This window comes from Panthera onca, chromosome X (assembly GCF_046562875.1).
Source record: "Panthera onca isolate mPanOnc1 chromosome X, mPanOnc1 haplotype 2, whole genome shotgun sequence".
Classification (NCBI taxonomy): domain Eukaryota; kingdom Metazoa; phylum Chordata; class Mammalia; order Carnivora; family Felidae; genus Panthera; species Panthera onca.
Window position 1 is genome coordinate 81,647,304 of NC_138357.1, and position 17,003 is coordinate 81,664,306.

Sequence of the window (17,003 nt, forward strand, 5' to 3'; positions counted from 1 at the left end):
AGTAAGGGAGGATATTTATCCTGCTTGACTGCTTCAACAGCTTCTCCAATTATGACACCCCAGCAGTGACCCAAATGTGTTCCCAGGTCTCCTCCCTCCTCTCTTATTCAGAGTCTATACCTTTAGAATACCTCTTGAGATATTTGATGAGCTGCTCTAGATTTAAATTCAATCAATTCATAACTGGAAGGACAAATAGAAGTAGACAATACCAGTAGACAAACCTGCGTTTTAATAATATGTTCCTTTGAAATGCACATATATTTGGTATTCATGATTGAGGCAACACATGAGAAATTTCTTCAGGAGAATGTGTTACTCCCTTGTTAAGAGTGAAACTTATTTACTTACATGTAGGTTATCTCAACTGAATGTTTAACCCAAAACAGTGCAATGTGTGGTTACTTCTCCCGTGCATCCTCTTGCTTCAAATTCTTGAAATTGGATCTCATCATTGACTTCCTTTCAATAATTCAACTCTACTACACACATACATTCTATCAAACCTAGCACTTCTTTGTGGAGGCAGTCAACAAAATGGGACAAAAGCACATAGAAATCAGAAAGTGATTCACAGGACATACACATTTTGTGTATTTTTGACACCAAGATATAGGGTAAAAACAAAGTGTCAAGGGAGGAAAGCAACAACTGGCATCATTTGAACCATATCATGGAGATTTAGGAATAATTGTTACCCAGCCATCCTTTCTATTGACTAGCACCACCAACTGTGCCCCAAAGGGATGTTAAAATTATAAGCAGGAAAGATTGGGACCTTCCTGGAATTGAATCAATTTTCATTATGATAAGATTTCCAATCATAACTCTGGTCTTGTTATTTCTCCGACCACTGCTTACTCTTTGGTCCCTAATAGGAATCTGTGCCCAGGGTCTGGCAACACCAGCATTTGTTCTTGAATCCATTCAAATCTCTGTCACGTGAGGATGAGAATTTCAGTTTACTTTTAACCACTGTTTTAGAAGCCTCTGAAACATTCTTTTGCTTTCCTGCTACATCTCTAGTTGGAGCTTCTCTCTCCCTTCTGCTGTTGAAGCACTCTTTCTGGCCGAAATCTAGGAAGATTGGTACCTGGGCTAAGTGCCAAGCCACTGAGGCCCTACACAAACATTTCCCAGAAGGAAGGATGTAGGGTCACTTTCCTCTTTGCTGGCATCCTAGAGACATTCAGCCTATGTCCCTGGCAATATTGACATTGACATGCACATCTGAATCTATTCTGATCTCTATCACCTGAGGAAGAGATTCTGGTTTCCCTTTGAACCTGATAAGGTGCCATGTGATCTAAGTGTCCTCATTTCATATGCTCCAGAAACATTTTCTTCCTCTAAGGACACTCTGATATTTCCTACCGCCTCTCCTGGAGGGTTTTCTCATCTCTGTACCACTGCTGGAGCAGCCCTTCTCGTAGAAGGGCAAGGTATTTGGTGCCAGAATTGGGGCTCACATCAGTAGCAATTCTGAGAGGGAAGGAGAACAGGCTACTGTGACTTCCTAGCAAGTCTCTTTAGAAATCATTGAAGAAGATTCAGAAATCAATGTTGAGCTTCCAGTTAAGGAATGACTAAGTCACAGGGATGAAAGGTACAGCATGGAGAATATAGTCAGTGGTACTCTAATAGCATTGTATGGTGACAGATGGTAGCCACACTTGTGAACACAACATAATGTATAGACTTGTTGAATCACTATGTCACACACCAGAAACTAATGTTACATTGTGTACTAACTCTACTTCAATTATAATCTATCAATCAATCAATAAATAAATACATTTTTATATGAAATTTATTGTCAAGTTGGTTTCCATACAACACCCAGTGCTCATCCCAACAGGTGCCCTCCTCAATGCCTATCACCCACTTTCCCCTCCCTCCCATCCCCCATCAACCCTCACTTTATACTCAGTTTTCAAGAGTCTCCTATGGTTTGCCTCCTTCCACCTCTGTAACTTTTATTCCCCTTCCCCTGCCCCATGGTCTTCTGTTAAGTTTCTCAGGATACACATAAGAGTGAAAACATATGGTATCTTTCTCTGTATGACTTATTTCACTTAGCATAACACTCTCCAGTTCCATCCACGTTTCTACAAAGGGCCATATTTCATTCTTTCTCATTGCCACGTAGTATTCCATTGTATATATAAACCACATCTTCTTTATCCATTCATCACTTCTTTAAAGAAGACATCCAGATGGCCAACAGGCACATGAAAAGATGCTCAACATCACTCATAATCAGGGAAATACAAATAAAAACCACACAGAGATATCACTTCACGCCAGTCAGAGTGGCTAAAATGAACAAATCAGGAGACTCTAGATGCTGGAGAGGATGTGGAGAAAAGGGAACCCTCTTGAACTGTTGGTAGGAATGCAAACTGGTGCAGCCACTCTGGAAAACAGTGTTGGGGTTCCTTCAAAAAATTAAAAATAGATCCACCCTATGGCTCAGCAATAGCACTGCTAGGAATTTACTCAAGGGATACAGGAGTGCTGATGCATAGGGGCACTTGTACCCCAATGTTTATAGTAGTACTTTCAACAACAGCCAAATTATGAAAGAGCCTAAATGTCCACATAATCATTTTAGAAGATAGGTGTGGTAGCATAGTTTAATCTCAGCCTTTCTTTACCTTTAAACCAGGGCTACCATTTCCTGATGTCTCAATTTCCTCTATTACCCTTACAATACCTTTAAAATACCCTCCATCCCCTCTGCTGAAAGCTGGGTATTGGCAAAGTTATCATAATGTTACATAACAGAAGTACCAGGGAACTTGGAAGGGTTTCTGTGTTAAATAACTCCAGAGGTCACTTTTCACATAGAATCCTATGTGATTGGGACTTCCAAGAGCTATACAGCCCAGTGCAGCATCATTCTTGAGACATCATTTGTTCGCAGCAAATTTGTGTACACTAAGAGTGGTCTTCTGGATAAAGGAGACTTAGAAATTAATATCGATCCAGATCCTTGAGCTAAAAAAGAAAATAAGCCTCAGTCAGTTGTTACAGGATAATTCCACATCCACTACTAAAGAGTGGTTCCTCTGTTGTCTGCCAAAATCATGCCATCATTCTCAATGTGGGACAGTGGCATTCTGGTTGCTAGGATAAAATGCCACCAGGTACTCTTGACTTGATATTTCCTTGAAACAACTGACTGAGAATTCTTCTTTCTTTCAGGCTCTGGCCCAGAGAAGTTTAGGCTCCTTCTCCAGTAGCTCCACAGAGTTCCTGGTTTTACCCTTGAAGGTATTTGACACCAACGTCAGCAATTCCACTCCAAACAAACAGATTCAAATAAACAGATCAAGCATGTCTCTCTTCCTCTGGTTTGAGAGTACTGAAGCCTCTCAGAAGGCAAACCTTTTGATTTTTCCTGGGTCAGTGTGGCAAGCTTAGGTCCATTTGCCAGTTGTGGCTTCTCCATTGGCACTCAGCCTTCATTCTTATCAGCAGAGCTTCTCTTCAACCTTGTATTTTAATTTACCCAGTTACACTGGGTAACTTCCTGGCTTTCCTACCCTCTGATGATCCCTCTTGGTCCAAGGAGGTCCTTACCATGCATGCCAAAAACTCTGCCTTTTGATAGATTATAGGTCCTGGGACTGTGCTAGCGATGCTCTGGAATCACTCCTTGGCATGCATCAAGCACATTGTGTGTACTTAAGCAGAGCATCAGGGCATTGGAGAGCTTATGCAAGGGCAACAGGATGTCCACAGAAATATTGAATAGGACATAGGCCTTTTCATGTCCAGATACTGTTGCACACTGAGAGAACAGTGTTGTCATTAAGAAATATATTTGGGGTTTCTGGGGAAACTCAGAAAACAACTGAAGATAAGAAAAAGGGAAAAACAGGGCCATTGGGAAACATATGAAATTGTTTCTACTCAGGCTAAGTTACAGGAAGTTAAAAGACCTACTCCTAGGCCTAATGGGATACTGAGTCTGGATCATGGGGCTTGTTAAAGTGAGTGACATGTAAATTTATACCTTCCATGTTCGTCACATAGTCATTATTTTATCTTACTTTATTATATTGAAGTTCTTATTTAATACAGTTACTTGCATTTGTCAGGTAACACAGATATAAAATCATTTTTGTACATTTTAGATTTTAGAGACCAGTAGTTAAGATGGAAAAGCAGCATGGAGACTCTAAGATTATCTCATCCCTGAAGTGCAGCCAGATCAGCACCAAACAATTTTGGATACCTTGGAAATTGATCTAAGGATTAACACAAAAATCTGCATAACTTGATCCACATAACTTGGCAAGTACATAGTGCAGAGACGTGAACTGGGGAAGAGAAAAGCTACAGAGAGTAGGGAGCTGTTTTTGCAGAGAGAGCACAGAGAAAGGGAAAGGGGAGAGTGCAGTGCACCAGTCATGCAAGAAAAGCACTCCCCCAAAAGTAGCTGGAGAGAAAGAGAAAGAGTGGAAACACTCACAAGGGACTGGACAAGAAATCTGTTCCCCAAAACCATTGACAGGAGGAAAGGAGTGGGTTTAAATACAACCAGAATTCTATAAACAGTGGAGCACAGAGTCTGAAGTTTTGGAGCTCAGTGCCTGGTGGTGCACTGGTGAGGAAGTAGGATGAATCTCCAGTAGCAGGCAGCAGGATCTGAGGGGTCTGTGTGCCACACGGGGAGAAACCATTCCCCTGCTTGGAGTGCATTTGGTAGAGGCCATACAGCCTCCCCACAGGCAAAGGTCCCAGTGGACCCCCAGAGAGCAGCCATGCTTGCTGATACTGGGACAAAGACACCAGAGTTTGGTGAAACCTGGTGTTGGTATGTTGTGGATTGCCATAATCTCTGAACCTCTGCCACTGACCAATACCACAAATGTTTCCTGGGGCAAGTGGCACCTGGCCGTTACTCAGAGAAACCTTCCCTTAGAGAGTCAGCTTGGGTCCAAGCTGCAGGGGTCTCTGAAGCATGGGGCTTTGAAACACAGCCCCATCTGAGATAAAACTCTGAAGGGAGGTGCCACCTGGCAGGCAGACAACTTGGACATGGACAGGGTAGAGGTGGGGAGTGGACAGAGACCTGAGAAAAAGGAGGGGGGATTGGTCATGGATCGGTGAGAGTGTGAAATTCCTGTGCCAGAGACTAAGGAGCTGGGTGAAGACATTTCCACCACCCCAGAGCATGCACCCAGACATGCAAGCACACCAAACCGATCCACCTGAGTAAGCTAAGCAGTGCCACTTAGTGGAGAATGGAGCTGTTATAACAAGTCTGGCCGAACTGTGACCTCCAAGCACATCCTCTAGAAAACCAGCACAAGTCACTCCACCTGCTTAGTGTACGGACTATAGAAGGCTTCATTGTTTCAGTTCTAGGGGAAACTGGATGTAACTCCATTCGGGTTTCATTCTGTTCGCTTCTTCATTTATTTGCTCATTTTATTTGCTACTATTTTGCTTAAATTGTTTTTTTTTTTTCATTTTCTTCCACATTCTTGGTATGAAAAGAGAAAATTTTATTTATTTGTAGTTCTTACTTTATTTTATTAATTTTTATTCTATTTCATTTTCTTTATTTCATTTTATTCTACTTTATTATATAATTTTTAAATTCTTTCATACTTTTGTTTCTTTATTTTCTTTCCCTTTTTTCTCTATTCTATCAAACTTCTTTCAACAAGCAGACCAAAATACACCTAGAGTCTAACTTCCTTTATTTGATTTTATGTTTGGTTTTTAATTTTTTAATTTTTTAATTTTAATATTTGACTTTATTATTTTTTTTCTTCCTCCAAAATGACAAAACAAAAGAATTCACCCCAGAAGACAGACGAAGAATAAATGAAGCCAGGGGCTTAATCGACACATATATAAGCAAGATGTCTGAACTAAAATTTAGAACCATGACAGTAAGAATACTACTTGGGGGTGAAAAAAGTATAGAATCGCTTTTGTGGAAATAAAAGAAATAAAATCTAGTCATGGCAAAATTAAAAATGTTATAACCAAGATGCAATTTTGAATGGATGCCACAATGGCAAGAATGGAAGAAGGAGAGAAGCAAATCAGCAGTTTAGAAGACAAAACCATTAAGAATAATGTGGCAGTAAAAAAGAGGGAAACAAAGGCAAAAGAGCATGATATAAGAGTTAAAGAAGTTGGTGAATTATTAAAAAGGAATTACATCCTAATCATAGGAGTCCCAGAAGATAAAGAAAGAAAACTGGCAGAAGCTTTATGTGAGCAAATTGCAGTGGAAAGCTTTCCTAATCTGGAGAAAGACACAGATATCAAAATCCAAGAATCACAGAGAACTCCCATTGGATCCAACAAAAACCAACCATCAACAAAGCATATCATAGTCAAATTCACAAAATACATAGACAAGGAAAGAATTATGAAAGCATCAAGGGAAATAAAAGTTTTTAAACTATAAGGGAAGACAGATCAGATTCACAGCAGACCTATCTACAGAAACTTGGCAGGCCAGAAAGGAGTGGAAAGATATATTCAACATGCTAAATTGGAAAAATATGCAGCCAAGAATTCTTTATGCACCAACGCTGTAATTCAAAGTAGAAGGAGAGATAAAAAGTTTCCCAAACAAAAACTAAAGGAGTTTGTAACCACTAAACCAGCCCTGCAAGAAATTTTAACAGGGATGCTTTGAGTGGAGAAAAGACGAAACAAAACAAAAAAGACCAAAATATACAAAGACTAGAAAGGACCAGAAAGCATCATCAGAAACACCGACTCTACAGGCAACACAGTGGTGCTAAATTCATATATTTCAGTACTCACTCTGAATGTCAACAGACTAAATGCTCTGATCAAAAGACGTAGAGTATCAGAATGAATAAGAAAACAAGACCCATGTAAATGCTGCTTATAAGAGACTCATTTTAGACCTAAAGACACCTGTAGATTGAAAGTAAGGGGAGGGAGAACCATCTATCCTGCTAATGGTCATCAAAAGAAAGCTGGTATAGCCATACCTATATCAGGCAAACTAGATTTTAAAATAAATACTGTAATAAGAGATGAAGAAGGGCATTGTATCATAAATAAGAGGTCTATCCACAAAGAAGACCTAACAGTTGTGAATATTTACACCCCCAATGTGGAAACACCCAAATTTTAAATCAATTAATCACAAACATAAAGAAACTCGTTGATAATAATAGCATGATAGTAGGGACATCAACAACCCACTTACAACAATGGACAGATCATCTAAGCAGAAAATCAACAAAGAAACAGTGGCTCTGAATGAAACACTGGACCAGATGGACTTAACAGATATATTCAGAACATTTCATCCTAAAGCAGTGGAATATACATTCTTCTCCAGTGCACATGGAACATTCTCCAGAGTAGATCACATACTGGGACACAAATCATCCCTCAGCAAGTACAAAAAGATCGAGATAATACCGTGCATATTTTCAGACTACAGCACTATGAAACTTGAAATCAACCACAAGAAAAAATGTGGAAAGATAACAAATACCTGGAGACTAAAGAACATCCTACTAAATAATGAACAGGCTAACCAGGAAGTTAACAAGGCAATTAAAAAGTACATGGAAGCCAATGAAAATGTTAACACCACAGCCCAAAACCTCTGGGATGCAGCAAAGGCGGTCATAAGAGGGAAATATATAAAATCCAGGCCATCCTAAAGAAGGAAGAGAGGTTTCAAATACACAACCTAACCTTTCACCTTAAAGAGCTGGAAGAAGAACAGCAAATAAAGCCCAAGAAGAAGAAGGGAAATAATAAAGATTAGAGCAGAAATCAATGATATAAAAAAACCCACAGTAGAACAGATCAATGAAACCAAGAGCTGGCTCTTTAACAAAATTAACAAAACTGATAAATCCCTAGTCAGACTGATCAAAATGAAAAAGAAAGGATCCAAATAAATAAAATCATGAATGAAAAATGAGAGATCACAACTAACACTGCAGAAATACACACAATAACATAATATTATGAGCAATTATAGGCCAAAAAATTGGGCAATCAGAAAGAAACGGACAGATTCTTGAAACATATACACTACCAAAACTGAAACAGGAAGAAATAGAAAATTTGAACAGACACATAACCAGTAAAGAAATTGAATCAAAAATCTCCCTACAAATAAGAGTCCAGGGCTGGAAGGCCTTCCAGAGGAATTCTGAACATTTAAGGAGGAGTTAACACCTATTTTCTTGAAGCTGCTCCCAAAAAAATAGAAATGGAAAGAAAACTTCCAAACTCATCTCATGAGGTCAGCATTACCTTGATTAAAAAACCAGATGAAGACCCAAGTAAAAAGGAGAACTATAGGCCAATTTCCCTGATGAATATGGATGCAAAAATTCTCAACAAGATATGAACCAACCAGATCAAAAAATACATTAAAAGAATTATTCACCATAATCAAGTGGGATTTATACCTGGGATACAGCTGTAAATGCTGAAAAAAAAATCATTTGACAAAATACAGCATCCTTTCTTGATAAAAACCCTCAAGAATGTAGGGATAGAAGTATCATACCTCAAGATCATAAAGGCAATATATGAAGACCCACTGCTAATAACATCCTCAATTGAGAAAAACTGAGAGTTTTCCCCCTAAGGTCAGGAACACAACAACAATGTCCACTCTCACCACTGTTATTCAACATAGTGTTGGAAGTCTTAGCCTCAGCAATCAGACAACACAAAGAAATAAAAGGCATCCAAATTGGCAAGCAGGAAGTAAAACTTTCTGATTCTGTATGTGGAAAACCCAAAAACTTCACCAAAAAACTGCTAGAACTGATCCATGAATTCAACAAAGTCACAGGATATAAAATCAATGTACAGAAATTGGTTGAATTTCTATACACCAACAATGAAGCAATGGAAAGAGAAATCAAGGAATCAATCCCATTCTCAATTGCACCAAAAAACAAAATACCTAGGAATAAACCTAACCAAAGAGGTGAAAAATTCTATGCACTGAAAACTATAGAAAACTTATGAAAGAAATTGAAGACATACACACACACACACACACACACACACACACACACACACAAATGGAAAAACATTCCATGCTCCTGGATAGGAAGAACAAATATTGTTAAAATATCAATACTACCCAAAGCAAACTACATATTCAATGCAATCCCTATCAAAATAACACCAACATTCTTCATAGAGCTAGAACAAACAATCATAAAATTTGTATGGAACCAGAAAAGACAAATAATAGCCAAAGCAATCCTGAAAAAGAAAACCAAAATGGAAGGCATCACAATCGCAGACTTCAAGATGTATTACAAAGCTGTAATCATCAAGACTGTATGGTACCAGCACAAAAACAGACACATAGATCAATGGAGCAGAATAAAGAACCCAAAAATGGTCCCACAAATATATGGCCAATTAATCTTTGACAAAGCAGGAAATAATATCCAATGGAAAAAAGACAGTCTCTTCAGCAAATGGTGTTGGGAAAACTGGACAGTAACATGTAGAAGAATGGACCTGGACTGCTTTCTTACACAATATACAAAAACCCAAAATGGATGAAAGACATAAATGTAAGACTGGAAGCCATCAAAATCCCAGAGGGGAAAACAGGCAACAACCTCTTTGACCTAAGCTGTAGCAACTTCTTATTTGGCATGTCTCCAGAGGCAAGGAAAACAAAAGCAAATATGAACTATTAGGATATCATCAAGATAAAAATCTTCTGCACGGTGAAGGAAACGATCAGAAAAACTAAAAGGCAACCAATGGAATGGGAGAAGATATTTGCAAATGACATATCAAATAAAGGGTTAGTATCCAAAATCTATAAAGAACTTACTAATCTTAACACCCAAAAAACCAATAATAGAGTCAAAAAATGGGCAGAAGACATGAATAAACACTTTTCCAAAGGAGACATCCAGATGGCTAACAGACACATGAAAAAATGCTCAACATCACTCATCATCAGGGAAATATAAATCAAAACTACTATGAGATACCACCTCACACCTGTCTGAATGGCTAAAATTAACAACTCAGGCAACAATAGATCTTGGTGAGGATACAGAGACATGGGAACAATTAAGTAATGCTGGTGGGAATGGAAACTGTGGCAGCCACTCTAGAAAACAGTATGGAAAAGAGTATGGAGTCTTTCTGGAAAGCCGTATGGAGGTTCCTCAATAGTACTACCCTATGACCTAGCAATTGCAGTACTATGTATTTATCCAAAAGATACAGAATGCTGATTTTAAGGGGCACATGAACCCCAATGTTTATAGCAGCACTATCTACAGTAGCCAAAGTATGCAAACAGCCCAAATGTCCGTTGATTGATGAATGGATAAAGAAGTGGTATATATATTCAATGGAATATTACTCAGCAATTAAAAAGAATGAAATCTTGCCATTTGTAACAATGTGGATGGAACTAGATTGTATTGTGCTAAGTCAGAGAAAGACAAATATATGACTTCACTCATATGTGGGATTTAAGATACAAAGCAGATAAACATAAGGGAAGGGAAGCAAAAATAATATAAATACAAAAAGGGAGGGAAACCATAAGAGACTTCTAAATACAGAGGACTGAGGGTCGCTGGTAAGGTGTTTCGGTGGGCAGAAGCAGTAAAGGGGTGAGGTGCATTAAGGAGGACACTGGGTGGGATGAGCACTGGGTGTTATATGTAAGTGATGAATCAGTAAATTCTATTTCTGAAAGAATATATTTTTTTTATTAAAAAAGATTTTAGAGACCAAAATCTTGGGTTCTATTAGATGAGAATAAATGAAAGACTTTCTCCCTGGAGAAGACTATGCATTTTCTGCTCTTCAACCTAAACATCATTTCCCCAATAGTTCCCATTAGTGTATTAAGAAGTGGCAGCTGAATATGTAGTGTTGTCAATAACAGAAACGTTCCCATTGCCTATAACAATACTGCAGTCAAAAGAATCATGAAAATTTCCGGTCAAAGGTGCACCAGTGTAGGATCCTACACATGATTTAAGCAGCTAGACCACTTTTGTATAGCTGGTTTCAAGATAATTCTCTTAGTTTAAACTAAACGAGACTAAACCAAGCTAAAATCTATCAGAATGGCTTCTTGATGAAAATATTTGCCTTTATTGCCTGGTCTTGATTCATATATGCAACTAATCTTCTCTTTTAGATAATATGTACCCTAGCCACAGCCACCATCAAGGATGAACAAGAAATTCAGGAAGAGACAGAGTCTTGTATCAGGATCAGCTCCAAGATTCACTCACCCTATAACAAGTAACAGATACAGAACCTTCATTTGAAAATGGGAGAAAAATGCTGCTATGTAGAAAGGAATAAGAGTTTAGAAAATCATTTAACATGATTAAGCTCTGGTGAATAGCTTAAAGTAAACTTTGTCCCTGTCTAATGTGTGATTAAATAAATAGCAAACTGCCCCCTGGAGAAGATTACTTAATGATTATTTAATTCTACAGCAATAACCAGGTGTTCTTTAGGCGAAAGAAGGGCTCTATGTTAATTGGAGAATCACACAGGTAGTTGTCACTCCTCTAAATTGAAAACCCAATGACACCTGCCAGAGACCAAGGGGAGATTGAGAAAAACCTTCACTTAACCAAGGGGTTGGCTTTTGTTAATTGAAGAGAGTCACACTTTGTTATTACCCATGGGAGACTGAGTTGGTAAGTCAACACCCAGGCATATAAGCCTCATAAACTTAAACTCATCCAGATTTATCAAATGCCATTTAATGCTGTCAACTCACCAGTTCATTGTTCTTTCAGCCATCCTGATGTGTACATTCTTTCCTGTTTAATTTATGCCAGGAAATCAATCAGACTGGAGGCCATGAACTGGCAAAGCTGTCATTGCAGGAGATGCTGAAGGTCTACATGTTTCATGTATTAGCTGCATATGAAAAACTTTCATAAGAAAAATAGATTAAGTTTGGTGTTGGAACTTTTCTCATCAACACACACACACACACACACACACACACACACACGGACTGACTGACTCTTTCCTGAGTTTCCATGGTCCACTTCAAGAGTTTAAAGTGTTTGGTATTAGCCCAGATGCAATATGTCAGGTCCTGTATAAATGTCCAATTAGTAGTTATCTCCAGCCCCTGCTCTAAGGGTCAACCTGGTCTTCACTATAAAAGTAGCTCAAAAGAAGAGGAAAGGTGTCCTGTTTAAAAGTGGGAAATTTCTGGTTTTCAACCCCAGCATCACTGCTTTCTCACTGGGTGCCTTTCAGCAAATCATTAGCATCTTTCAGATGTGGATCAGGATCAGATGTGGATCAGATGTGGTTGTCATGTGGGTAACTTGCTACCTCTCCTTCCCCATGAAATGGATAACACATATCAAACCTACCCTCAGGGGTTATTGTGAGGAAATCACAGTATGTGGCTCATAGTGGGTTCCCATTTCAGGGATGTTCCTCTCTCCTCAAGCTCCATTCCAACCTTATCTCCTATGAAGCATTGTACTCTTGCTTTGTGTTCCCATTTATTTACTGGCATTTATAAGACAGAGTCCAATATCACCTCTTTAGTTAGCCTGGATCCCCTACTTCAAACACCTAATTTTGAATAAAATCCAAAACAGTCCCATCTTATTTTCTTTTGATATTCTTTGAACATTCTTCTCCTTCAGAGCAGAGATACCTAGTTATGAAGAGCTTATTTCCTTTCCTGCTGTTAGGTTTTGAGTTTTATTTTAAGACCAAAGGACAAAAACTGACCTTTTGACAAGCAGTTAAACTGGCCATATGATTCTACAAACACATTGCTTCTGAAACATTAACTTCTAACTTATCGAGAACATGAAAATGTTCATTATATCCATTTAACAAGACACCCCTCATAATTTTTGGGGACAGGGAATTAAGTTCAGAAAGAAGGTATATTTCCCATTATGCACCACATCAACTTTACTCTGACAATCTAGGGCAAAGCGTAGAAAAGTCGGTGAAGCAAACAGGACTCAACTGTCATGGACTCATGTCCTACACTTTTCACCCAATGCATACACTTCCAAATGCAAGGAGTCCTCTGGTCCAGTGAGCCTCAAAACAGTGAGCTCTGTTAGTTGGACAATAACACCATGGTCATTTTAGTTTACTCTGTTTTTTCTCTCTCAGTTCTGTTTGAATTGGTGACTGGTCCAATGAACCAGTTCACCTCCTGAAGCAGTGTTTTACTTCCAAAAGCTGCATGATGTACTACTCTAGATGTGGAGTCAGTTCATGTAAATGAATTAAAGAATGCTTTGGCTCGGCCCTGAAACTTCCTCTTCATGTTACTGATATTCCTTCACCCTTCTTCTACTGAGTATGATAAGCACTCAAAAGTCTAGGTCAACTAGAAGTAGCTCCCCCCCCCCCAAAAAAAAAAAACAAAGCCCAAGTCAGTGCATATATCAAGGGTTTCATCTCTACTCAACTTCCCCTATCTGCCACCAAACAAATTGGTTAGCTACCCTTTAAATATCTGATTGAGTTCTGGGGCACCTGGGTGGCTCAGTCAGTTGAGCATCCGACTTCGGCTCAGGTCACGATCTCACAGTTCGTGAGTTCGAGACCCGCATCGGGCTCTGGGCTGATGGCTCAGAGCCTGGAGCCTGCTTCCGATTCTGTGTCTCCCTCTCTCTCTGCCCCTCCCCCGTTCATGCTCTGTCTCTCTCTGTCCCAAAAATAAATAAAAGTTAAAAAAAAATATCTGATTGAGTTCTGAATGACAAAGTGTCCTAATATAGTTTTAAAAGGCAGGGTCATATATAAATACAGCATCTTACTAATTTTAAATAACTTGTTGTAAAAGGGTCTCGTATTCTGACACTGTTAAGCAGCCTCATAATGGAAATATATTTTAGGCTACAAATATTTAGACAATCTGCAGAATGAATAAAAGACTTTATCCCTAGGGATGACTATACATTTCCTGCTCTTCAACCTAAACATCATGGTCTCTATGCAGAAGACAGGGTGGAGATTACATATTACCTTTACTGAGCTAAGAGATTTACACTGGAGACCTTGGACCAAAATTATACTTACTTTGAAAAAAATAATGTTTTGTCATGGTCATAGCTTCATCACTCATATCACTAAATGGGTGGAGAATGAAAAAAATTTTGTTTCTTGGGTATTTAATGATACTTCGTTTTTAATGCATGGATTTTTAATATGATGCCATGTGTTTAAGCCTGTAGAATTATTCCTGGGTATTTCTGAATCATGTGTGACATGGAAAACCACGTATTTTTGACAAGAAGAATTTTGCCTTTGGGTTGCCATTTTCTCTGTAACAATAAAGCAAACAACCAAATACTAAAGATGGCAACCAGTTTGAACTCCCAAACCACAGGTACACACGTGATTCAGAAATACCCAGGAATAATTCTGCAGGCTTAAACACATGGCATAATATTAAAAATCCATGCATTAAAAATGAAGTATCAGGGCACCTGGGTGGTTCAGTCGGTTGAACATACGACTTCGGCTCAGGTCATGATTTCACAGTTTGTGGGTTCGAGCCCCGCATCAGGTTCTGTGCTGACTGCTTGCTCAGATCCTGGAGCCTGCTTCAGATTCTGTGTCTCCTTCTCTCTCTGCTCCTCCCCCGCTCATGCTTTGTCTCACTCTGTTTCTCAAAAATAAATAAATGTAAAAAAAAAACAACAACGAAGTATCATTAAAAACCCAAGAAAGGAAACTTTTTTTCTTGTCCTTTGAGTACAGCAGTCATAAAAAAAAAATTCTTATGCCAACTGTATTATTGACAAAAAATATTGACCCATGCCTACCCTATAAGTTTGGAGTCAATAGTGCTATAACTTTTCCCCCACAACACTGAAATTTCACCATGAGCATCTGACCTTAAAATCCTATCAATACTAAAGGAAACAACTGTAAATATAGGTGTGTGTGTGTGTGTGTGTGTGTTTCTTCTTTCTATAAGTTTTTCTTTTTTCTTTTTTTAATGAAGTTATTTATTTATTTATTTAAATATAATTTATTGTCTTATTCGTTTCCATACAACACCCAGTGCTTATCCCAACAGGTGCCCTCCTCAATGTCTATAATAGTTTTTCAACAAAGTAGGAACATACCTCAACATAATAAATGCCCACAGCTAATATGAAAAACCCACAGCAAATATCAACCTCAATTGGGAAAACCTGAGAGCTTTTCCACTATGGTTAGGAACAAGACAGTGATGTCAACTCTCACCACTATTATTTAACATCGTACTGAAAGTCCTAGCCACTGCAATCAGACAACAAAAAGAAATAAAAGGCATTCACATCAACAAGGAAGAAGTCAAACTTTCACTATTTGCAGATGACATGATACTCTAAACAACACAAAAGACTACACAAAAAAAATTGCTAGAACTGATACATGAATTCAGTAAAGTTGCAGGACACAAAATCTGTATACAGAAATCTGTTGCATTTCTATATGCCAATAATGACGCAGTAGAGAGAGAAATTAAGGAATCAGTCTCATTTATAATTACACCAAAAATAATCAGATACCTTGTAAGAAACCTAACAAAAAAGGTAGTTTTCATTTTCAAACTTTAGTTAGTTCTGTGACTTTATAAAATCTTGTTCTTTTAGTTGATCTATTTTTATATCTTTTCCAAATCTTGACAAATGGAAAAAAACTCTTTCTAGAGCTATCTATAATTCTCATATCTGCTTGTTTGGCTGTGTCAACTACCAAGTATAGTGAAAAAAGAAAGATGTGAACATGCGAGAAATTACTATTAGACTCTAGGGCACTTTTCTTTAAATCTAGTGGCAGGTTGGACCTCTGGCACTCTGCAGGGCAGATAACTGGATACATTCTGATTCTTGTCCACAGGGCTAATCACTGAAGAATTAAGCACATATGAGATCACTATTCAAATTTGGTTGGCTATTTAGTATGACTAAAGAACACAAGAACATATCCGTCCTCTCTAAATGAATGCTATTGTCTATTTATTATAATACTGCCTCAGTAATCACTTGTAAACCACACTGATCTTTGCAGTTTCAATGGCAGAAGCTGGCTACTTAGTCTCTGTGAAGAGTTCCTTGAATATAAAGAGACAGTAGTCAAAACCACGTTTATAATTCTTGTCACTTTAGGCATCAGATTAGGTAGCTTACACTTTGTTAGCATCACCTATAGACATAATAGGTCGAATTGTAAATGAGATCACATAAACTACTAACATCACAAGTTCATGTTCAAGACAGAAAGTTATTATATACTTATTTTCTGGCAGAGCTGTGCAATGTTTTCTACTAAGTCTGAAATATTCATGCTGGAGTATTAATGATACAGAAGTTATCTGAGTATACAAGAACTATAGAAAAATCTATAAAGAACTCCCCAAACTCCACACCCGAAAAACAAATAATACAGTGAAGAAATGGGCAGAAAACATGAATAGACACTTCTCTAAAGAAGACATCCAGATGGCCAACAGGCACATGAAAAGATGCTCAGCTTCACTCTTCATCAGGGAAATACAAATCAAAACCACACTGAGATACCACCTCATGCCAGTCAGAGTGGCTAAAATGAACAAATTAGGAGACCCTAGATGCTGGAGAGGATGTGGAAAAATGGGAACCCTCTTGCACTGTTGGTGGGAATGCAAATTGGTGCAGCCACTCTGGAAAACAGTGTGGAGGTTCCTCAAAAAATTAAAAATAGATCTACCCTATGGCTCAGCAATAGCACTGCTAGGAATTTACCCAAGGGATCCAGGAGTGCTGATGCATCGGGGCACTTGTACCCCAATGTTTATAGCAGCACTTTCAACAATAGCCAAATTATGAAAGAGCCTAAATGTCCATCAACTGATGAATGGATAAGGAAATTGTGGTTTATATACCCAATGGAATACTACGTGGCAATGAGAAAGAATGGAATATGGCCTTTTGTAGCAACGTGGATGGAAATGGAGAGTGTTATGCTAA

General features: G+C 38.4%; 1 pseudogene; it reads right to left on the reverse strand.

Moving 5' to 3' along the window:
• Positions 1-957: 957 nt before the first annotated feature.
• LOC145713787 (protein FAM156A/FAM156B-like) overlaps positions 958-17,003 on the reverse strand; it is a 29,322-nt pseudogene continuing 13,276 nt past the window's right edge.